The following is a 25750-nucleotide window of genomic DNA, read 5'->3' on the forward strand; positions in this document are numbered from 1 at the left end:
GGTGACAGTGCAGACTGGGTGTCAGACTGTTATACCAAAGGCAGTGTCATTGTCTTCTGTGTGGGCTTTGTATTTATAGTGGGTGGCACATTGATATAGATGACAGTTCCTGTGCAGTAGCCATGTGCATATAGAACATACAGATGGCAATACAGGTCATCATTGTCTGCACACAGTACTGAAGTCTGAATATCAGTATTCCTGGCAGAAATTCCCTGCATGTGTCATGCGTGTGTTTTGCGTGTACCCGCACACATGTGTAACATAATTCCAGTTCCCAGAATTTTTGTTTTTGTATTGAAAGCAGAGTACGTATGTATACATGTACAATACTGTCCAGGGGCACCGATTTTTATATATATATATATATATATATATATATATACACACACACACACACTGCAAAAGTGTGTGTACATGTAGGGCGGGTCAAGGTGACACGGTGGTCATCCCGTCCTCCATGTGCCCCTCTTTATTGGGCTCTAAAGCCTCGTACACACAATCGTATTTTCCGCAGACAAAGAATTTTGTCCGAAGGGCGTTGGCCAGGAACTTGTCTTGCATACAAACGGCACACAATTGTCGGCCAACCAACACGAACATAGTGACGTACTACGCGGCTTTTCATCTCTTTAGCGCCACCCTTTGGGCACCGTCTGCTAATGTTGTGTTTGGTGAGCATTGATTCTCAGCATGCGTGTTTGTACTTTGGACTTTTGTCCGACGGACTTGTGTACACAGGCTCGGAAAGTCTGACAACACACCGTTGTCCGCGGAAAATTTATAAACCTGCCATCCAACATTTGTCCACGGAAAGTTGGCCAACACTTGTCTGATGGAGTGTACAAACGGTCAGGTTTTCAGCCTGGCATCACAGAATTCCCATCTGAAAATCCAATCGTGTGTACGAGGCTTTAGTGTGGGTCACATACAGTCATGTAAGTAACAAATGTATACCGCTTTGTGGTAACAGGACTAGGATAACACAGCTGCAACATACCACGTGATCCAAACATTGTCAAAAGTATTGGGACACTTTCCTTTACACGCACATGAACTTTAATGGCATCCCAGTCTTAGTCCGTAGGGCTCAATATTGAGTTGGCCCACCCTTTGCAGCTATAACAGCTTCAACTCTTCTGTGAAGGCTGTCCACAAGGTTTAGGAGTGTGTCTATGGGAGTGTTTGACCATTCTTCCAGAAGCAAATGTGTGAGGTCAGACACTGATGTTGGAGGAGAAGGTCTGGCTCGCAGTCTCCGCTTGAATTTATCCCAAAGGTGTTCTATCAGGTTGAGGTCAGGACTCTGTGCAGGCCAGTCAAGTTCCTCCACCTCAAACTCGCTCATCCATGTCTTTATGGACCTTGTTTTGTGTACTCGTGCGCAGTCTTGTTGGAACAGGAAGGGGACATCCCCAAACTATTCCCACAAAGTTGGGAGCATGAAACAAAAAACAATAAATAACAAACATGTTATACTTACCTCCTCTGTGCAGTTTTATTTGCACAGAGCAGCTGCGATCCTCCTCTTCTCGGGTCCCTCTTTTCTGCTCCTGCCCCCTCTCTCCTATCGAGTGCCAGCTCTCTATGGGGGCACCCGAGCCGAGTCAGAGCTTCAGACATGGAGCTCCGCCCCCTCTCTCCCCTGATAGGCTGACTTTGACAGCCGTGGGAGCCAATGCTGCGGCTGTTTCTCAGCCAATCAGGAGGAGTGTCCCGGACAGTTAAGACACTTGTTGACATCACTAGAGAGAGATGCGGTTTAGGTAAGTAGTTGGGGGGTGCTGAGGAGGCTGCTGCACACAGAAGGTTTTTTATCTTAATGCATAGAATGCATTAAGATAAAAAAAAAAACTTTCTGCCTTTACAACCCCTTTAAGAGTTCCCTTCACTGGAACTAAAGGGCCAGGCCCAACCCCTGAAAAACAATCCCACACATCATAATCCCACCTTCACCAAACGATTTGGACAAGTGCACAAAGCAAGGTCCATAAAGACACGGATGAGTGAGTTTGGGGTAGAGGAACTTGACTGGCCTGCACAGAGTCCTGACCTCAACCCGATAGAACACTTTTGGGATGAATTAGAGTGGAGACTACGAGGCAGGCCTTCTCGTCCAACATCAGTGCCTGACCTCACAAAATGCGCTTCTGGAAGAATGGTCAAACATTCCCATAGACACACTCCTAAACCTTGTGGACAGCCTTCCCAGAAGAGTTGAAGCTGTTATAGCTGCAAAGGGTGGGCCAACTCAATATTGAACCCTACGGACTAAGACTGGGATAGCATTAAAGTTCATGTGTGTAAAGGCCGGCGTCCCAATACTTTTGGCAATATAATGTAGTATAGCAATACAAATTAAAAATGCTGCACTATTGTCTCCATCACATGAAAAGCAGACATCACAATATCGCTTGAACTAAGCGCAATGAATGAAAATAAATCTGAAAGATAATGTATAGAAAAAGCCCAAAAATCACATCCAGTAGGTGATCAATTGTGAAAAGAAAGTGTAGCACCAATCTCTGAGTAATGTGTGATGTAATCCAAACCTCCCCCCTGTGACAACATGCAAGGATTACCGGAAGGAATTTACCATTCGTTCCAGATAGGTCAATTCAACCATGAGGTATCAGGATATCATCTGTCTCCTATATGGATAGCGGATCATCACCAGCAACTGTATTGCGTTCTCAATGGATTGTTCCTCCGCATGACACTATGTTAGGAATAAAGCAAAAAGACCCTTATAGTGTACTCTGTATAAAACAGTTTTATAAAAAAAATAAATAAAACATTAAACTCACATCATCTACTAAAAAGCGCTTTCTCAATATAAAACTCCAAACGAATACGCTAAAATGGTATCCCGATCACATCCGGCAACGATATAGTGACGTCGCAGCTGGCTCCGCCCTATGCGTTTCGTCATTCCCAACGTCCTCTGGGGCACAGACCATCATGGCCAAAAATATTGGCACCCCTGCATTTCTGTCAGATAATGCACCACTTCACCCAGGTTGCAATTACAAATGTTTAGGCATTTAGACGGATCTCTGTTATCCCAGGCAGCCCATCCCCCACACAGTAAACACACCCAGGGAACACATTTAACCCCTTGATCGCCCCTGATGTTAACCCCTTCCCTGCCAGTGTCATTAGAACAATGTCAGTGCATATTTTCAGCACTGATTACTGTAATAATGTCACTGGTTCCCGAAAAAGTGTCAAAAATGTCAGTTAGGTGTCCGATATGTCCTCCGCAATGTCGCAGTCCCGCTAAAAATCACTGATCACCGCCATTACTACCAGTAGTAAAAAAATAAAAATGCCATAAATCAATCCCCTATTTTGTAGACGCTATAACTTTTGAGCAAACCAATTAATATACGCTTATTGCAAGTTTTTTTGTAACCAAAAATATGTAGCAGACTACATATTGGCCTAAATTGATGAAGAAATTAGATTTTTTTTATTGGGTATGTTTTATAGCAGAAAATAAAAAATGTTGTTTTTTTTCAAAATTGACAGTCTTTTTTTTGTTTATAGCGCAAAAAATAAAAACCGCAGAGGTGATCAAATACCACCGAAAGAAAGCGTCGCACGACCGCGCAATTGTCAGCTAAAATAACGCAGTGCCATATTTCAAAAAATGGCCTGTCAGGAAGGGGGTAAATTCTTCCAGTCCTTAAGTGGTTAATGAGGCTCTGTCCTGCTTATTCCTATTACAAGGGATGTTTACATTCCTTGTAATAGGAATTAAAGTGATAAAAAAAAAGTTTTTTAAGGGACAGTGTAAAAATAAAGATTAAAAGTAAAATAAACAAGAAAAAAATAAAATTTAAAGTGCCCCGTCCCTCCGTGCTTGCACACGTAAGCGAACGCATACGTGAGTCGCGCCCACATATGTACATTTAGAAGATTTTTACAGTACCCATAGGTAAGAGTTATTATAGGCTTACCTATAGGTAAAAATTATGCATGGAAGTTTTTCTCCCACTTTAAGATCTCTGGAGATGGACTTGTAACCTTGAGATTGTCCATGCTTTTCCACAATTTGTTTTCTCAAATCATCAGACAATTCTTTGCTGCTCTTTCTCTTCTCCATGCTCCGTGTGGCACTCAGACACACAACAGAAAGGTTGAGTCAAATTTTCACCATTTTAACTGGTTACCTGTGTGATTTTCTATATTGTCGGCACCTGTTAATTGATACAGGTGAGTTTAATTACAAATTACAGGGGAAAAGGACATCAATTTTATTTGGATACAGCGTCGCACATCTGCGCAATTGTCAGCTAATGTAACGCAGTGCCATAATGCAAAAAATGGCCTGGTCAGGAAGGGGGTAAATCCTTGCGGTCCTTGAGTGGTTAATGAGGCCCTGTCCTGCTTATTTCTATTACAAGGGATGTTTACATTCCTTGTAATAGGAATAAAAGTGATCAAAAAAAAGTTCTTTAATCACTTCAATACCCGGCTATTGTAATATGATGTCCACAGATGGGATCTCCCATCCTGGGTGGACGTCATATGACGGCCTCGGGTTCCCGGCGGCCTAGGGGGCGCGCGCGCGCCGCCGCGTTGCTCGGGACCTGGTGTGTGCCCGTCGTCCGCGATGTCCGCCGGGCACCCGCGATTGCCCGTTAACCGGGCCGGACCGTGGATCTGTGTGTGTAAACACACAGATCCACAGCCTGTCAGGTGAGAGGAGAGCGATCTGTGTTCCCAGAATGGAGGAACACTGATCAGTCTCCTCCCCTTGTACGTCCCCTCCCCTTACAGTTAGAATCATTCCCTAGCATCCCCTCCCCGCCCCCTAGTGGTTAACCCCTTCACTGCCTGTCACATTTACACAGTAATGAATGCAATTTTATAGCATTGATCGCTGTATAAATGTAAATGGTCCCAAAAATGTGTCAAAAGTGTCCGATGTGTCCGCCATAATGTCGCAGTCACGAAAAAAAATTGCAATCGCTGCTATTACTAGTAAAAAAAATAAATAAATATTTTTTTTTTAAAAATGCCATAAATCTATCCCCTATTTTGTAGACGCTTTAACTTTTGTGCAAACGAATCAATATACGCTTATTGCGATTTTTTTTTTTTTTTACCAATAATATGTAGAAGAATACGTATCGGCCGAAACTGAGGAAAAAATTAGTTTTTTTTAAAAAAAAATTGGGATATTTATTATAGCAAAAAGTAAAAAATATTGTGTTTTTTTTCAAAATTGTCGCTCTATTTGTGGGAAAAAAAGGACGTCAATTTTTTTGGGTACAACGTCGCACGACCGCGCAATTGTTTAAAGTGCGACAGCGCTGAAAACTAAAAATTGGCCTGGGAAGGAAGGGGGTGAAAATGCCCTGTATTGAACCGGTTAAGGGACAGTGTAAAAATAAGAAATAAACAAGAAAAAAAAAAAATTTAAAGCACCCTGTCCCTCCGTGCTCGCATGCAGAAGCGAACGCATACGCAAGTCACGCCAACATATGTAAATGGTGTTTAACCTCTTGCCGACCGCCGCACACACATAAACGTCGGCAGAATGGCACAGGCAGGCAAATGGGCATACAGGTATATCCCTTTAAATTTGCCACCTATCGGGTGTTCGCACGATGCGGGAGCATGCCTGCAGGTCCCGGGAACTCGATGTTCACCGGCAGCCTGCGATTGCGGTGTGGAGAGGTAGAATGGGGAGATGCCTAGGTAAACAAGGCATTTCCCTGTTCTGCCTTGTGACATGACAGAGATCTACTGCTCCCTGTCACCGGGAGCAGTGATCGCTGTCATGTGCTGGGTTGCCCATCCCCCCCACAGTTAGAATCACTCCCTAGAACACACTTAACCCCTTGATCGCTCCCTAATTTTTAACCTCTTCCTGCCAGTGTCATTTACACAATAATCAGTGCATTTTTATAGCACTGATCGCTGTATAAATGACAATGGTCCCAAAATAGTGTCAAAAGTGTCCAATGTGTCCGCCATAATATCACAGTCACGATTAAATCGCAGATCATTGCCATTACTAATAAAAAAAATTAATAATAAAAATGCCATAAATCTATCCCCTATTTTGTAGACACTAAAACTTTTGGCAAACCAATCAATACACGCTTATTGCAAATTTTTTTTTACCAAAAATATGTAGAAGAATATATATCAGCCTAAACTAAGGAAAAAAATCGTTTTTTTATATATTTATTATAGCAAAAAGTAAAAAATATTGATTTTTTTTCAAAATTGTCGCTCTTTTTTTGTTTATAAGCACAACAAATAAAAACTGCTCAGGTGATCAAACCAGATCATACCACCAAAAGAAAGCTCTATTTGTGGGAAAAAAAGGACGTCAATTTTGTTTGGGTACAACGTCTCACGACGTTGCGCAATTGTTAGTTAAAGCGTTGCAGTGCCGAATCGCAAAAAGTGCTCTGGTCAGGAAGGGGGTAAAATCTTCCAGGGCTGAAGTGGTTAAATCACACATGTGTGGTATCGTTAGAGAGAGAGCAATAATTCTAGCCCAACACCTCCTCTGTAACTCAAAACTGGTAACCTGTAGAAATTTTTAAATGTCGCCTATGAAGATTTTTAAGTACAGAAGTTTGTCACAATTCCACGAGCGGGCGCAGTTTTGAAGCATGACATGTTAGGTATCAATTTACTCGGCGTAACATCATCTTTCACATTATAGAAAAAAATTGGGCTAACTTTTCTGTTTTCTAATTTTTAATTAAAAAAGTGTATTTTTTCCAAATAAAAAATTGCGTTTGCAATTGTGCAAATACGATGAGACATAAAGTATTGCGCCGATCTCCATTTTATTCTCTAGGGTCTCTGCATAAAAAAAAAATATATATACAGTTGTGCTCATGAGTTTACATACCCTGGCAGAATTTATGATTTCTTGGCCATTTTTCAGAGAATATGAATGATAACACAATTTTTCTTTCACTCCTGGTTAGTGTTTGGCTGAAGCTATTTATTATCAATCAACTGTGTTTAATCTTTTTAAAATCATAATGGCAACAGAAACTACCCAAATGATTCTGATCAAAAGTTCACATACCCCAGTTCTTAATACCGTGTATTGCCCCCTTTAACATCAATGACAGCTTGAATTCTTTTGTGGTATTTGTGGATGAGGCTCTTTATCTTCTCAGATGGTAAAGCTGCCCATTCCTCTTGGCAAAAAACCTCCAGTTCCTGTAAATTCTCGGGCTGTCTTGCATGAACTGTATGTTTTGAGATCTCCCCAGAGTGGCTCAATGATATTGAGGTCAGGAGACTGAGATGACCACTCCAGAACCCTCACTTTATTCTGCTGTAGCCAATGACAGGTCGACTTGGCCTTGTGTTTTGGATCATTGCCATGTTGGAATGTCCAAGTACGTCCCATGCGCAGCTTTCTGGCTGATGAATGCAAATGTTCCTCCAGTATTTTTTGATAACATGCTGCATTTACCTTGCCAACAATTTTCACCAAATTTCCAGTGCCGTTGTAGTTCACACATCCCCAAAACATCAGCCATCCACCTCTGTACTATTCATCATAGGCCTTGTTGACTTCTCTCCAAATGTAGTGTTTATGGTTGTGGCCAAAAAGCTAAATTTTGGTCTCATCACTCCAAATGTCTTTGTGCCAGAAGGTTTGAGGCTTGTCTCTGTGCTGTTTGGCGTATTGTAAGCGGGATACTTTGTGGCATTTGCATAGTAATGGCTTTCTTCTGACGACTCGACCACGCAGCCCATCTTTCTTCAAGTGCCTCCTTATTGTGCATCTTGAAACAGCTACACCACATGTTTTCAGAGAGTCCTGTATTTCACCTGAAGTTATTTGTAGGTTTTTCTTTGCATCCTGAACAATTTTACTGGCAGTTGTGGCTGAAATTTTAGTTGGTCTACCTGACCGTGGTTTGGTTTCAACAGAACCCCTCATTTTCCACTTCTTGATTAGAGTTTGAACACTACCGATTGGCATTCTCAATTCCTTGGATATCTTTTTATATCCCTTTCCTGTTTTATAGGCTTATATGCTTTCCCCATGACTCAGAATCCAGAAAAGTCAGTGCAGCACTGGATGAAAGGTGCAAGGGTCTGTCAGGAGTCCAGAAACTCATTGACCTTTTATATACACACACTACTTACAAGCAAACAGATCACAGGTGAGGATGTTTACCTTTAATAGCCATTCAAACCCCTTTGTGTAAACTTGTGTCACGTACCTGGTGGAGATAGAGCTGTGGAGGGGGCTTCTCTTGCACCTCCTGTCCAACGCCCCTGGTAGTGATGACAGGGAGTGGAGGACACAGAGTGGCATGAGGGCTGAAGTAGCAGATGACTCTGGCTGGACTTTGGCAGGAACCAGGTGGCTGGAGATCGCTGGGCCGGAACTGAGGACAGGAGCTCCGTGTCGCTAAATCAGCAGCTGGAAACATAGCCGGGACGTAAGCCAGGGGGTCATCAACAGCCAGACGGAGCAGGTACCTGAGACGTGAGGCAAAGGCAAAAAGGGGACACAGGCCAGGTTCGGTACACAGTCGGCAATGAGGCACGGGAACATCAGGCAGAATCAAACACAAGCCGGAGTCACAAGTAGGCAGAGGAACATCAGGCAGACTCAAACACAAGCTGGGATCACAAGTAGGCAGGAAGAGGTCAAGGGGAGGTTCAGGCAACCTGGGTCAGGATACAGGAAACTGGTACAGATTGGGTAAGCAGGCACTAGCTGAAAAGACCACTCAGCACTCAGTGCATGTCACTGGCAGGTTTAAATAGGCGGACTGGCGCCAATGCGTGCGCGCGGCGGCCCGCGCGCACTCACGCATGCGCCAGTACATGTCCTTTCTTGTGCATTTACTGGAATGTCCGCACCTGCGCACCACTGTGTACTTGTTACCCAGGTTTCTCTTACAACTTGTGTGCATGTTATCAGGTCACAATCACCAGGCTATGTAAACTTTTGATCAGGGTCATTTGGGTAGTTTCTGTTGTCATGATTTTAAAAGAGTAAACACAGTTGATTTGATAATAAATGGCCTCAGCCAAACACTAACCATGAGTGAAAGAAATGTTTTTGTGTTATCATTCATATTCTCTGAAAAATGGCCAAGAAATCATTTGTTTTGGTTTCTTTGCATGAAAGTCTGCTTAGACATCATCTGGGGTATATCCATACCCCAGATGACGACTAAGCAGAGGAAACACGTCTGGTTGACCTCTGCCAACATTACTGCGCCTCTTCATGTCCTTCTATGAGCTTTTTATGCACTTTCTAAATGCGAGTGTTCCATTGTTACTTTTTTTTAAATAAATGCAATTTTTAAACGATATCACACTATGTGGAACCTTTCTTTGATTTTTGGTTTCAACGTGTGAGCAAAGAATATCCTCTGGCTTATCCCTCCTTCCATTTTGAGCCTCCTGTTCTTGTATGCTGTGGACTTGATGTTAATCAACACTATTCAAAGATCTGTTCAAGAGTTCTGATGGTTTTCCATATACGGTGTTTATCGCCATAAGCCTGTTTGACTTAAAAGGCATAAGCCCCTTTAAGTCCAATACTTTCGGTAAGCCTTCATGCAATTGGTGGTGGTGTCTTCTACAAGCTTCTCCTCACCGAGTCTCTTCCCATTTGATGTCACTTACCTTATCGATGCATTTATTTTTCTGATATTAATCACAGATACCAGGACTGTTTAAATTTCATTATTCATCATTTTTCATTACTTTTTTACTTGGTAGATATCATTTTACATTTATATTCACACCATTTTTTCACTTGGTGGACTATTTTTATATGCCAGTGTGTGTTTTACTGATCACAGCATATATTATCTTTAAGTGTTCTTGCATAGCAAGACCACTTACTGTTATCTCACATATATATTATTAATCTTATTATAGCCAAATTTACCACCCACCCACTCCTCCCACAGCTTTTACACTACATAAACAGTAATATACTGAAACGTGCGGATTGTTCCCGATTGGTGTGCCATTACGAAGTGGAACGTTTCGCCGAATGGTTCACGAAATATAATCATTTTTGTGGCAAAATTGGTCCCATAGGAATGAATGGTGAAATGTTCAAAACTAGAGTGGGAGGTGACAAAAGCTGACAACCCCATGATCAGCTAAGACATTATGACCACCCTATGATCAGCCAAAACATTTTGACCCCCCCATGATCAGCCAAAACATTTTGACCCCCCCATGATCAGCCAAATCATTTATGACCACCCCATTATCAGCCAAATCATTTATGACCACCCCATTATCAGCCAAATCATTTATGACCACCCCATTATCAGCCAAAATATTATGACCACCCCATGATCAGCGAAAACATTATGACCACCCCATGAAAAAAAAATCATTTAAAAAAAAATCATTTTTGAAAAAAAAAAATCATTTTTGAAAAAAAAAAAAAATCATTTTTGAAAAAGAAGTTCAGCTCTTTCAGCTAATGATGGGACTTCTTCAACTTTTTTACTACTATTTATACTTTTTAAAATATTAAGCTTTTTAACACTTTTCGCAGTTACTCCAGCCACTCCAACCACACAACAGTTACTCAAGCCACTCCACCCAGTTATTCCGCCCACTCCAGTTGTAGAGGCAAGAACACTTTTCACAATTTCCCCAGAAATTGTAGCTTTTCTAATTATTATATATTGCCATTTTTTATATATTTATATTCACACCATTTTTTCACTTGGTGGACTATTTTTATATTTCAGTGTGTTTTACTAATCACAGCATATATTGTCATTATTATATACTGTCATTATATAATATATATATATATATATATATATATATATATATATATATGTATATATATACGCTGCATTTTATTGCATGATTTAACTTTTTGCTGTTGTCTCTGGCCGTGCTGGCTGCTGTATATATGTGTGTGTATATGTATATATATATATATATATATATATATATATATATATATATATATATATATATATATATATATATATATATCTTTTCTTCTTTCACATCGGGATAATCCCCCCCTCTTTTTGTCTAGAAAACAAGGGGTAACTGATCACTGTGATAGCCAATCAGAAGCTACCACAGCGATCAAGTGATTGGGAACCAGTCCTTCCGGTTCCCGATTGTTAGTACCGGAGATATCACTGACAGCTTGGTCTCTGTGTTGGAAGTGTGCTGTGCAGCACAAACACAACGGCACACATCTGCAGCCCCATGGAAGAACTTCTCTAAGGCCGCGTATATTATTATTATTATACAGGATTTATATAGCGCCAACAGTTTGCGCTGCGCTTTACAATTTGAAGGTAAGCAGTACAGTTACAATACAATTCAATACAGGAGGAATTAGAGGGCCCTGCTCATTAGAGCGTACATACTCTCATTGGGAAGAGATTAAAGTCAATTCATTCCATTTTTATTTCTTTTTTTATCTCATGGTACAGGCATTTTGATATTTTAGGAATGCAGAAAATAACAATCGGGAACTCTGCACTGGCCAGTAAGTGAAAAGAAAACAATGTATTGGTGTGAGAATGCAATGTTGGCTCAGGAATGCAAATCATTTGTAAGATTGCACCAGAGGGAGATCATTCAGTGAATGAAGGTCTTGTATGCGGGCCATCTGAGCTCGTTCGGCATAACTGGAGCCCTATTTCCTCCACCCAGGCAGCCCAGATGCAGCATACAGCCGCTCATCACCATGAATGATTTGTATGCCCGCTGTACTGGTGTATACATCAGTGCTGTCAAACACAAGTACACTGTACAAATGTTAGCAAAAAATAGAAAGTTGCACACGTTTCCTGTACCGCATTCAAAACGCGGTCTGCTGCGGGTGTCAGTGCAATGCTAATGACACTCCAAATGCAGAACGCAAACGCCATCCGGTTGCTCTGCGTTTTGTAAAGTGGTGCATGCACTACTTTTGCTGCGGCCTTTTGTGATTTCAGCCCATTCAGGTGAATGAGCTGAAATTTGACTGCACCTGAATCGCAGGCCCTTCGATATTCCTGTTTCAGGACTGATTCTCATTGGGATCCAATGGCGGCTGGTGTTCAAATTTTTTTTTTTGGGGGGGGGGGGGAGCAGCAAACACATCTGGACCCTCAACTCCCCCCCCCCCCACCAGCTCGCCCGTCGCTCACTCCATCGATCACCAGTTGCTACAAATACTGCAACTGCTGACTTTTAAAAGAAGGACACTCACCTGTCTAGGGCGCCTACGATGTCCTCACCCGAAGCCGATCCGTCCCCTCGGCTCCGGGATGAGGCGCCGGCATTGCTAGTAAGGGAATCAGGAAGTGAAGCCTTGCGGCTTCACAGCCTGGTTCCCTACTGCGCATGTGCGAGTCGCTCCCCGTTCCAAGTGGTCCCTGCTGTCTTCTGGGACCTGTGTTTCTCCCAGAAGACAGTGGGGGCAGGGGGGGCAGAGGAGGGGCCGGACATGGCGTAGAACGTCGCCGACACTGCGGCGATCTTTCACCGGAAGTGGGAGCAAATAAATGTAGTAGACAGGTATCTGCCCCCCTCCGCCCTGAAAGGTGCCAAATGTGACACTGTAGGGGGGGGGAGGAGTCCAGACAGCTGAAGTTCCATTTTTGGGTGGAACTCCGCTTTAACCCATGCAGGTAGCGGCTTTGACGGCTGCCCCCCTTCATTTTGTCCCGAGTCCCGGCTGTCGCTTTTCCTCCCGGCCAAACTGGTCTTAGGACTCCTGGCCAATTGGGTCTCAGGACCTGCTTCCTGATTGGCCAGAAGGAGAAGCAGGAAGACCTTAGCGAATTTTAATTTGCTAATGTCACATAAGTGGGTGCCCACCCTTTTGGAAGCCAATTAGAGCCTCAGGCTCTAATCATGTGCTTAAAAAAAAAACAAAAAACATTGAAATCCAGCGTCTGGCGCCCTGCATGGAGATTAGGGGCTGGGCGCATGGATTAGGGGGGTGTCACCCTGCACCCCTTATAAACGGCGACCAATGCAGAGAAATGCACATTTGTGCATTTTGTCAGCCCATTAATTTGCTAGTAAAAACAGTGCTGCACTCAAACACAATAAATAAAATCAACAAAAACGATGTCGCAAAACATAAATATATCCAGCGACGAATCCAAGTTAATAAATGATTACTGTCCCTTTAAATAACATGGGACATTTAATGACATGGGACATAGTTACATAGTTACATAGTTAGTCAGGTTGAAAAAAGACACAAGTCCATCCAGTCCAACCATAAAAAAAAAAAAAACAAAAACAAAAAAAAAACAAAAAAAAAAACGTACAATCCAATATACCCAATACTATACCCACAGTTGAACATTATTGTCTCATGTCATTTAAAGGGACAGTAACTATTCATTCACTTGGATTCTTCACAGGATATATTTATGTTTTGTGACATAGTTTTTGCAAATTTTATTTTGTTGTGTTTGAGCGCAGCACTGTTTTTACTATTTTACCGGAAAGGTTTGGTTTATTGTCCCTTTTAGTGCTAGCTGCTGTTTTCTTTACTTTTTCCGCTAAGTGCTCACTTTACATTTTTCATCTACTTTTAAAAACGCACTGCATTATATCGCATGGTACTACTGTAGTATAATGAGACTTGGTGCTCGCAAAAGCACTGCATTTGCGATCTGCCTTTGGGATGCCGTTAACAATACATTGGGACCCGCATGCAGATCGCATGCGGGTGCCACCCTGTGCTCTGGTGTGAACTGGCCCTCAAATCACAGTTCCTTTTTTTTAAAGAACAGATTACAGTTTTCTATTTTGCAATATTTAATCGCATCATTTAGTATTATTTTTTGTTTTACCACAGGCTGTAACGCTGAACCGGAGTAAGATCAATAAAGACACACTGCCCCTTGCACACGGGGCGTCTAGGAGCAGTGTGCTCCTCCCTGCGTTTTATTGCCCCCAGGATGGACTGGTTTAGCATCCAGGCCTGCAGCAGGCTGCCTGTCAAAGTCTATGGCAAGCAGTGCCTGGATGGGGCTGAATACTGTACCCAGCGATACGCCTAGGGTTGCCACCCTTTCTTCAAGTCAAACCCAAACACTTCAGCGGCGCACAGCTATTTTTTTATACATATATTTTGCTAATAAATAACATTTCTAAACATATGAAGTTAATAATAAGAGTCCTCAGAGTTCCCTTTCACTGTAAGGGGGGACTCTGCAGACTCTGATGTAAGGGAGGACTCTGGGGACTTTAACATAAGGGATGCTCTGGGAATCCTGATTTAAGGGGGAACACTGAAAACTCTGATGTACGGAGAGGACTCTGATGTTAGGGGGAACACTGAGAACTCTGATTTACGGAGAGGACTCTGATGTTAGGGGGAACACTGAGAACTCTGATTTACGGAGAGGACTCTGAAGTAAGGGGGAACACTGTGGCCTCTGGTGTAAAGGGGAACTCTGATGTAAGGGGTGCTCTGAGAACCCCCGCTGTCAGCGGGAAGCCCGCTGACAGCTGATGACTCATTGGTGAAGATTCATTGTTTGTTAAGGACGATGCTTCCCGGCCTGCTCATTAGCAACCAGCTATATACAGTGAATGTATAAAAAAAATATGAAATCGCAAAACGCGGTAAAAACGTTTTGGATGCAGGTCCATTGAAGTCTATTACATACAAAACGCTGCATTTTGCAGGAAAAAAAAGTCCCCAACCCTTTCCAAAAACGCAGAGGCACAAAAATGCATTGATGTGAACTTGTTCCATAGGAACCCATGTTAAAAAAAATTCCCTGCATTTCTACAAAATGCAAAAAGCATCAAAAAGCGTATTAGTGTCAATCCAGCCTAAGGCCTCATGCACACCTAAAGTGGAACTCTAAGCAAATGTTTCTTTGGATTTTTTTTTTTTTGCCATCTGTGTCCCATTGCACAGATTTCCCTTCGCTTCCTGTCCTATAGCCAAACAGGAAGTGAGAGAAAATCCCTTCAAATGAAGGGAATTCTCCGGGGGTTCCCCAGGTCACCAGAACTAGTGTCCCCACTGGTAGATTTCCCCACTATTGCTTTTCTGGGGACAACCCAAAATTTGGAATTTTTCTTTTACTTGCAACAGCTGCAGCCGCTCATTTTTTTTTACACGCATTTTTTATATTCTTTACTTTGGAGCGGCACCATTCATTTGATTGGGCCTCCCTCTGCTCCAAAAACGCTCAAAAAGAAGATCATGTTCCAAATCTTGGCACAGATCCCGGAGCGCTTGCGGTTGCGATTGTTGCTGTGACTGTACCGTGATTTGTCGATTGACAATCGCTTTAAAATCGCACCGCGTTTAGGGTGCCATTAAGAAATAATGGCATCGCAAACGCGTTCCGCGTTCTGCCACGAATTCTGGAATCGTGGGCAGAATTGCGACGATTCCTCCCGCGATCCAGAACGCCCAGGTGTGAAAGGAGCCTTAGGCTAGGTTCACAGCTGTGCATATTACATTGTTAATCTGGTTGACAAAAAAATAAAAACACGTACATCCAGTTCAACCAACAAAGAATGTGCGGTTGATGCTTTTTTCGGGGGCCCATTTTCCAGCATGTTTTGTGTTTTTTTTTTTTTTTTTTTTTTTTTTTTTTCATGCATGCTTTTATTGCGTTTTTGGGAAGTGTTGATTTTGCTAGGAGGAGGTGTCTGTTGTCATGCAGAAAATGAATATGTTTTGGATGTGATTTCAGTGAAGTCTATGGAGCCAATAAAGCACCGAGCTGGGTGTAAAAAATAGTCCCTGCGACTGTCCAAAAAATGGAAACTGCATAGATGTGTATGTGACCAATAGGAACTTATGTTAAATGGGCTGTAGGGCGTTTCTGAAAAACGCACTGGAAAACGCATAGGTGTGACCCTAGCTCTAGTGCTGCTATCGTAAATACGGTATGTTTAATTTGCTGTTGGGGTTTTTTTTAGCCCCTCACCCACCACTGTGTTTTCCCTACTCTCTGACTTCCTACACTGCGTTCACAATGGTGACCTTATCAAGTTTGCAATGTAATACATTTCCAGTGGGCTGTTTTCTGCTCTGTCCCAGTTTGGATGGATTCTGTGTTACTGATCTTTCCCTATAAACTGACACTTTGCAGTATCACACTGTCTTTGCTGCCTTTTGGATTAGATTGCCCCCCACCCCAAAACACCCCTTAAGAATGATTGCTACAATAGAGGACTTTGAATACTTACCTTTTTGGAACTGGTGAGTAGAGATGAGCTCAGGTGTGTTTGGATCCTAGTCGGAACCCACCTGAACTATCTAACAAGGAATCTGCCGCTGCCGATCATAAGCGTTTGAGGCATTCCCCACCCCACAGCCACATGTAGCACTAACTCTCGGTGGAGCTGCTGGTTTAAAGCGGGTTGTTACCTTCACTCTCGATACCTCTGTTGCACCGGGTCTAGGGGTCCTGTTGAGTTTACCTCTGGACAATGTATACACCAAACACTTGAATATATTTTCCAATGCTTTAATAAACAAGTAACGAAGGAAGTAGCAGGAAAGAGGCAGAAGGAAAGTTGCAGGGAAGCTCAAATACCTTTCCTTAGTATTCTTTAGAACGTTCTTTGCAATTGAACACTTGTAGTTGAATGCATTCCCTTTGTGGTATTCAATCTTTGCTCGCCTGGATAGGCCTCTCTCACTTGCCCAGCAGCCAGTACGTAGCACGAACATAAGTCTCTGCCACAGACTTGTTTGGAATAAAACCCGTACGATCCTCTGCCACAGGATGTATTGGTTGCGATGAATGTCAGACACAGTACTTGAACCTTTAAGCCAACCCGGCAGTACCATGCAATAAGACTACTTCAGGATATGTCCTCCAACCAAGTCACCAGGCCCCTCTCCAGACCAGCACTCTGCATGATCCTTCCATGAAGGGTCCTCCCCTGGGATCTCCTCAGTTGTCCAGCTTCTTCACTCAGGATAGACAGCCCAGGACCATTCCTCTGCTGCTGTGGTAGGCCCCAGACAGGCTTCTGGGCCCACCCACACATTTGCATCTTTGAAAATGGCGCCGCCATTCTCGCCCGCCTTCGGCCATTCTTGGCGGCTCTCGCCCGCCTTCGGCCATTCTCGGCGGCTCTCGGCCGCTTTCGGCAATTCTCGGCGGCTCTCGGCCATTCTCGACAGCTTTCGGCCGCTTTCGGCCATTCTTGGCGCCTCTCGCAGTCCCGTGGGAGCCGCCGAAAGCCGAGAGCCACCAAGAGCCGTCCAGAATGGCCGAAAGCAGCCGAGAGCCACCGAGAATGGCCGAAAGCGCCATTTTCAAAGATGCAAACGACACAGGGCAAGGCTACAGAGGGACACTGACAAGGCTGCAATGGGGGACAAGGCTGCAATGGGGGACAACACTACAGATTGACACTGACAAGGCTGCAATGGGGGACAAGGCTGCAATGGGGGACAACACTACAGATTGACACTGACAAGGCTGCAATGGGGGACAAGGCTGCAATGGGGGACAACACTACAGATTGACACTGACAAGGCTGCAGATGGACACTGATGAGGCTGCATTGATGGGCATTTAAATGTAAGTTTTTTTCCTTAAACTTTCCTCCTAAAAGTTTTTTTCCTTAAAATTCCCTCCTAAACTTGGGGTGCGTGTTATACGCCGGCGCGTGTTATACGCCGATAAATACGGTATTTTGTTCCCGTCCACTATAATCAATACAACATTCCTCTTCATATAGACCGCCTTCTCCTTACCCCACGATCCATATACACACATATATGTTCTTACCACAACATACTCATTTGCATATCTCCTCCCCCCCTCCTCACTCCCCGCCCACTCCCCGTCTCCCTTCACTCCCCTTCCACATTGTGTACACCCCATCTCCATGGTTACCTACGCGCCCAATTATTATACATAGTCCCGCCCTCCTCTCAGCTACCAGGACCCAGGTCACAGGACTCACATCCCAGGAACCCCCCCACTGGCCCGTGACACCCACATTCCCCGAGAGCACGCGGATGAAACTACTTTACAAAGTGTTTTTATCTGTTGTAATAAATATTTTTAACATATATGCTGCACTTAGAGGGCGCCGTCCTTCTTTCTTTTTTATTGTTCCAGAGCTTCTTCTAGCTTTTATAGACTGGCTGCCTTCCATTTATTCAGCATCATTTTATCCTCACATGGACTAATATCTGAACTTGTTGTGAAACATTAACTACCACCACCAAGTTCCCCCTCTCAGGAACCCCCAACCCCCCCCTTCCCCCCACCATTTTTAGTTATATGTACTCGGCTACCTCCATTGTGCACCATATTAACCCCTTGATTGTAAAATATTCAAAGTTTGTGATATTTTTTTATAACCTAACCCTGCTTTAAACTTCTCCACAACTTTAGATTTTAGTTAGAGGTATCAGAGTAAAGGGGGCTGAATACAAATGCACGCCACAGTTTTCACATATTTATTTGTAAAAAAAAATTGGAAAACCATTTATCATTTTCCTTCCACTTTGTGTTGGTCTATCACATTAAATCCCAATAAAATACATTTTATGTTTTTGGTTGTAACCTGACAAAATGTATAACATTTCAAGGGGTATGAACTATGAATACTTTTTCAAGGCACTGTATGTCCCTTGCATATGTGCGCCTGTGGGGTGGGAAATGCCTCAGCGGCTGGGAGAATAGCTCAGGTGGGTTCAGACTAGGATCCAAACTAATCCCTAATGTTGAGGCCAAATTCCTCTGCATTTAAAGGGTTAGTTCACTTTACCAAAAAACTGCCTATGCAGATAAGGGACAAGCTCTGCTGCTTTGACCAAAGTTGAATAAAGTCCTTGCTATTGGTGTAGGCCATTTTATGTAGCTTATTTATCGGCGTATAACACGCACTTCTTTTTTCCCCTTAAAATCAAGGGAAAATCGTGGGTGCGTGTTATACGCCGATCCCTGCTGTTTGTGAGGGGAAAAGCCGCCGCCGCCGAAAAAGACCAAGACAGCCTCCCTGCTGTCTGAGTGGGAGAGGAGCGAGCGTTGCCGAAAAAGACTGAGCCACGCCGAGTGTACTCGGCTCGGCTCTTCTCGGCTGTGCTCGTAGTGACGCTGTCCCGCCTCCCTGCTGTCTGAGTGGGAGGGGAGCGAGCATCGCCGAAAAAGACCGAGCCAACTTTACTGTGTACTCGCAGTCCCGCCTCCTAGCCCCGCCATTGGAACGGTGATGTGTCCATCATAGGAGCCGGGCCAATGGGCGGGACTGCGAGACAAGCGGCGCAATAATTTAAAAAATCTCAGCGGCGCAGTCATTAAACGTTAATGCTGCAATTTTGGGCAAGGCTGCGGATGAACACTGGGCAAGGCTGCAGTTGAACACTGGGCAAGGCTGCAGATGGACACTGGGCAAGGCTGGACACTGGGCAAGGCTGCAGATGGACACTGGGCAAGGCTGCAGATGGACACTGGGCAAGGCTGGACACTGGGCAAGGCTGCAGATGGACACTGGGCAAGGCTGCAGATGGACACTGGGCAAGGCTGGACACTGGGCAAGGCTGCAGATGGACACTGGGCAAGGCTGCAGATGGACACTGGGCAAGGCTGGACACTGGGCAAGGCTGCAGATGGACACTGGGCAAGGCTGCAGATGGACACTGGGCAAGGCTGGACGCTAGGCAAGGCTGCAGATGGACACTGGGCAAGGCTGCAGATGGAGCCGGGCCAATGGGCGGGACTCCGAGACAAGCGGCGCAATAATTTAAAAAATCTCAGCGGCGCAGTCATTAAACGTTAATGCTGCAATTTTGGGCAAGCCTGCGGATGAACACTGGGCAAGGCTGCAGTTGAACACTGGGCAAGGCTGGACACTGGGCAAGGCTGGACACTGGGCAAGGCTGCAGTTGAACACTGGGCAAGGCTGGACACTGGGCAAGGCTGCAGATGGACACTGGGCAAGGCTGGACACTGGGCAAGGCTGCAGATGAACACTGGGCAAGGCTGCAGATGGACACTGGGCAAGGCTGCAGATGGACATTGGGCAAGGCTGGACAATGGGCAAGGCTGCAGATGGACACTGGGCAAGGCTGCAGATGGACACTGGGCAAGGCTGCAGATGAACACTGGGCAAGGCTGCAGATGGACACTGGGCAAGGCTGCTGATACACACTTCAAATGTAAGTTTCCCTCCTAAACTTGGGGTGCATGTTATACGCCGATGCGTGTTATATGCCGATAAATACGGTACCTCATGAAGCCTGACTGGAAAACTTCTAGGATATTGCTAAGTACATTACTAAGACAGGCCTAGCTGTTAGTCTTCACACCCACCATCACATGAGTGAGCTGTTTCTCTGATTCAGACCCCCTCACATGCATTTTCTCTCTCCTGATACAGTAGCTCTGAGCTCAGCATTTTAAACCTCACTCCTGTGATGGTGGAGATGAAAAGTAACAGCTAGGAGTCTCTTAACAACATCCTGGACGGACGTATTCCACTCAAGCTTCATGAGGTAGGTAAATGGCCTACACCAATAGCAAGGGCATTATTCAACTTTGGTCAAAGCTGCACAGTTTGTTTTTATCTACAGATACCCCTTATCTACAACACCTTTAGGTGCTACAGCCTTTATCAGAATCTTTATTTCTGACACACATGTCTATTGGGTGCTGGTTCCTCAGTGTGCTTAAAGTATAACTAAAGGCAAAACTTCATTTTTTTTTACAATTGGATAGAGTGGTGAGGGAATAGAACCACTGTCAGGTCTGTATTTCTGTCAGTGTCCCCGTTAGGGAGATCTGACCTCTCAAATTTTCCCTGGTTGCCAACATCACAAGAAAAGAAAGTGATTGTCACCAGAACAGGAACAGAGGGCAGATATTCCAGCAGGGATACTTGTTCCCATGACAACTAAGCAGATTTCCCTCACATTGCAAAGATATCCTCTCACTTCCTGTTGAGTCTACAGGACAGGAAGTGAAGGCAAATTGCCCTATTTAGATACAGATGGCAAAAAAAAACAAAAAACTGACAGCGGTTTTAACCTTCCTCTATTCAAATGAACTTGCAGCCCACTGCAAAGGAACAGTATCTCACAAAAGTGAGTACACCCCTCACATTTTTGTTAATATTTTATTATATCTTTTCATGTGACAACACTGAAGAAATGACACTTTGCTACAATGTAAAGTAGTGAGTGTACAGCTTGTATAACAGTGTAAATTTGCTGTTCCCTCAAAATAACTCAACACACAGGCATTAATGTCTAAACCGATGGCAACAAAAGTGAGTACACCATTAAGTGAAAAAGTCCAAATTGGGCCCAATTAGCCATTTTCCCTCCCCGGTGTCATGTGACTTGTTAGTGTTACAAGGTCCCAGGTGTGAATGGGGAGCAGGTGTGTTAAATTTGGTTATGGCTCCACTTTATGTTGCTCTACATAAAGATGGCCCCTGGGCTTTAAGAAGATTGCCAAGACCCTGAAACTGAGCTGCAGCACGGTGGCCAAGACCATACAGCGGTTTAACAGGACAGGTTCCACTCAGAACAGGCCTCGCCATGGTCGACCAAAGAAATTGAGTGCATGTGCTCAGCGTCATACCCAGAGGTTGTCTTTGGGAAATAGTTGTATGAGTGCTGCCAGCATTGCTGCAGACATTGAAGGGGTGGGGGGTCAGCCTGTCAGTGCTCAGACCATACGCTGCACACTGCATCAAATTGGTCTGCATGGCTGTCGTCCTAGAAGGAAGACTCTTCTAAAGATGATGCACAAGAAAGCCCGCAAACAGTTTGCTGAAGACAAGCAGACTAAGGACATGGATTACTGGAACCATGTCCTGTGGTCTGATAAGATAAACCTATTTGGTTTAGATGGTGTCAAGCATGTGTGTCAACCAGGTGGGGAGTACAAAGACAAGTGTGTCTTGCCTACAGTCAAGCATGGTGGTGGGAGTGTCATGGTCTGGGGCTGCATGAGTGCTGCCGGCACTGGGGAGCTACAGTTCATTGAGGGAGCCATGAATGCCAACATGTACTGTGACATACTGAAGATCCCCTCCCGTCAGAGACTGGGCCGCAGGGCAGTATTCCAACATGATAACGACCCCAAACACACCTCTAAGACGACCACTGCCTTGCTAAAGAAGCTGAGGGTAAAGGTGATGGACTGGCCAAGCATGTCTCCAGACCTAAACCCTATTGAGCATCTGTGGGGCATCCTCAAACGGAAGGTGGAGAAGCACAAGGTCTCTAACATCCACCAGCTCCGTGATGTCGTCATGGAGGAGGGGAAGAGGACTCCAGTGGCAACCTGTGAAGCTCTGGTGAACTCCATGCCCAAGAAGGTTAAGGCAGTGCTGGAAAATAATGGTGGCCACACAAAATATTGACACTTTGAGCCCAATTTGGACATTTTCACTTAGGGGTGTACTCACTTTTGTTGCCAGCGGTTTAGACATTAATGGCTGTGTGTTGAGTTATTTTGAGGGGACAGCAAATTTACACTGTTATACAAGCTGTACACGCACTACTTTACATTCTAGCAAAGTGTCATTTCTTCAGTGTTGTCACATGAAAAGATATAATAAAATATTCACAAAAATGTGAGGGGTGTACTTACTTTTGTGAGCTACTGTAAGTAGTCAAATATCGCCATTGCATGAAACTGTGATTTAAAGGCAAATTATTTCTAATTCATTTTTAGATGCACTGTATGTGTAAAACCAATTGGAATAATATAAATAATCTTATTCAATATGAATCTGATGCCCTAAATGACCACCTCCCATTCCCCAGAAACATTGTACCTTTTAGTATTAATTTGCAATCATATATGAACATGTATAGATATTAATGGGAGGCCATGTTTGCTCATTACATAGGAACACTCTGCTGCATTGTGTGCATCTATGTGGCTGATATCTTATTCAGCAGCTGCTAAAGTAGATAGATGTATATAAATTAAATGAATGACGTTTAGTTTGCTAAAGCACTGTAAATCCTAAACAATTGCCATTTTTTAAAAATAAATAAAATGCAACCCCAATTCCAAAAAAGTATAAAATTGACATAAATTCAGAATGCAATGATTTGTAAATCTCATACTAAACCCATATTTTATTCACAATAAAAAATCAGAAACCTAAAATGGACCATTTTAAGAAAAAATAAGGCAATTTTGAAATTGATGGCAGCAACGCATGTTAAAAAAATTTAGGACATAGCCATGTTTACCACAGAGTAGCATCCCCTCTTCCTTTACCAACACTCTACGTCTGGAAACTGAGGAGACCAATTGCTGGAGTTTAGGGAGAGAAAGGTTATAAAGATTCTAACTGCTCAACAGTCCCGGATCTTCTTTTTTCAGGATGCGCCAAATATTTTCAGTTGGTGAAAGGCCTGGACTGCAGGCAGACCAGTAAAACACCTGGACTCGTCTACTACAACGCCATGCTGTTGTCATAAATGCAGTTATGAGGTTTAGCATTGCCCCGCTGAAATATGCAATGTCTTCCCTGAAAAAAGAGGAAAGTGAAGGAACTAGAGTAAGAACAGGACGTTAAATATGCCTCTGAGAACACGCCACACTAAATATATTTTAAAAAATACAAATTTTAATGCATTTACATATTTTTTTAAAAAGCCATAAAAACATAGAATTGTATACCATACAGAACAGAGCATCATGGTATGTTTGGTAGAAGAATTGCGATTCATGTATCTGTTCAATAGTAAGTTGGTCAACGGGTTTTGTGGAAGCACCTGCTTCTTCAGGACCACATTAACATATACAATATACAGCTCTGATTAGAAAAAGTTTTGTAGGCTGGCCACTCTTGTGAAGGTTCACCGCTGTTCCAAGTTATCTCCATTTGTGGATAATGGCTCTCCCTGTGGTTCACTGGAGTTCCAAAGCCTTAGAAATGGCTTTGAAACCCTTCCCCCACTGATACATGTACATTACTTTGTTTCTAATCTGTTCTTGATTTTTTTTTTTTAGATTGTGGCATGATGTGTGGCTTTTTTTGTGATCTGTTCACTTTGTCAGACAGCTTCTATTTATGTTATTTCTTGATTCAACAGGTCTGGCAGTAATCAGGCCTGGGTGTGGCAAGTGAAATTTTCTTCAGCTTTCCAAAAAATTGTGGTTAATCACAGTTCATTTATGATTTAGCATGGGGGGGGGGGGGGGGCAATTACTTTTTCACATAGGGCCAGGTAGGTTTGAACAGCTTTTTTCCCTTCATAAATGAAATAATAATTTAAAAACTGCATCTTGGATTTACTCTTGTAGTAATCTTTGTGTAATATTAAAATTTGTTTGATGATCTGAATCATTTAAGTGTGAGAAATATGCAAAAAAATAAAAAATCAGGAAGGGGGCAAATATTTTTTCACGGCACTGTGAATGTACAGCGTTGTATGACCACGCAATTGTCTATTAAAGTAACGCAGTACCGTATAGCAAAAAATGGCCTGGTCATGAAGGGGGGTAAATCTTCCAGAGGTCAAGTGGTTAATGTGTGTGCAGTAATATAAGGCAGCAGCTTAGTGTAAAGGGGCCAAAAAGATTTAAAACCTAACTCCAGCCAAAAATTTTTTGGTGACTAGTAAAAAGTAAATTTTTCTGTTAGCTTTGTTTTGCTGTCCATGATGCCATTGGGCGCATTTTACTTTATTTAAACTGCCCATAGATGGATAGTTTGTTTGTTTTTTTTTATCAGCTGGATAGATGATCAAAAATTAAAAATGAACAGATTTCCCGATCCACACATTTGAGGTAGATGTAGGAATCCTCCCTGATGTGCTATTGTATTCTGACAGCAGGCCCCCTCCGCTGTCAGAATACACTGATCAGTGCTGCAGCCATTTGGCTGCATGTGCAGATCGAGCACAAATTTTCCAACATTTATTTGTAATAGAAGTTGATCACTAGTTCGACTCTTCTCGAATGGGAACAGCCATAGAAGGATTGAAATTCAGGCGTTCCCTGCTGAGCTGGCCAAATTTTGATCCTTCTATGGCCAGCTTTACTGTCCCTCTGACAGCTTATGACATTACAATGACAGTAATAGCCTGACCGGGGTGTCAGTGAACATACAGACAGGGCTTCTATGCCTTCCACACTCTTTAGTCTAAAGCTAAAAAAAAAAAAAAAGTTTTGGCTGTACTTTAACCACTTCAGATCCGGAAGGTTTTTACCCTTTTCATGACTAGATGCAGTCATGAAACGCTGTACCCAAACAAAATGTATATTTCTTTTTTACTTTTTGTGGTATTTGATCACCATTGTTTTTTGGGGTTTTTTTGTGTTTTGCAATATAAACAAAAAATGACCAAAAATTTGTAAAATAAAAACAAAAAAAAAACAAAAAACATATCAAATAAAAAAAAAGGTAAAAATCTAATTTCTTCATAAATTTTAGCCAAAATGTATTTTGCTACATGTCTTTTGGACAGAAAATCACAATAAGTGTATATTAATTGGTTTGCGTGAAAGTTATAGCATCTACAAACTATGGTGTATATTGTAATTTTTTTTATACTGCTAATGGCAGTGATCAGCAAATTACAGTGGGACTGCAATAGTGCAATCTGACACTAACTGCTACTAACATCACCAGTGAGACTAATATAGTGATCAGTGATAATACTGTACACCAGTGTTTTTCAACCGGGTTGCCGCATCACCCTGGGGTCCTGCGAAGAATGCCCAGTGGCAGCAAAATCGTTATAAAGTTAGTAAAAATCATACAATCCCTTATACACAATCCTATACCCACAGTTGATCCAGAGGAAGGC

At 43.1% G+C, this 25750-nt stretch overlaps 1 protein-coding gene across 2 annotated transcripts in view; it reads left to right on the forward strand.

Annotated features, from left to right (window-relative positions):
* The window catches only part of CNTF (ciliary neurotrophic factor), a 48501-nt gene that overhangs the window by 217 nt on the left and 22534 nt on the right, over nucleotides 1-25750 (forward strand). Inside the window, exon 1 of one of the 2 annotated variants that reach the window (XM_073597065.1) lies at nucleotides 11294-11312. The exons of the other annotated variant lie outside the window; for it this stretch is intronic. The gene's annotated coding sequence lies outside the window, so the exon portion shown is untranslated. Of the gene's footprint in view, nucleotides 1-11293; nucleotides 11313-25750 lie in introns of those variants that run through there. 2 annotated transcript variants of the gene reach the window in all.

Source organism: Aquarana catesbeiana, linkage group LG08 (genome assembly GCF_042186555.1).
Source record: "Aquarana catesbeiana isolate 2022-GZ linkage group LG08, ASM4218655v1, whole genome shotgun sequence".
Lineage (NCBI taxonomy): Eukaryota > Metazoa > Chordata > Amphibia > Anura > Ranidae > Aquarana > Aquarana catesbeiana.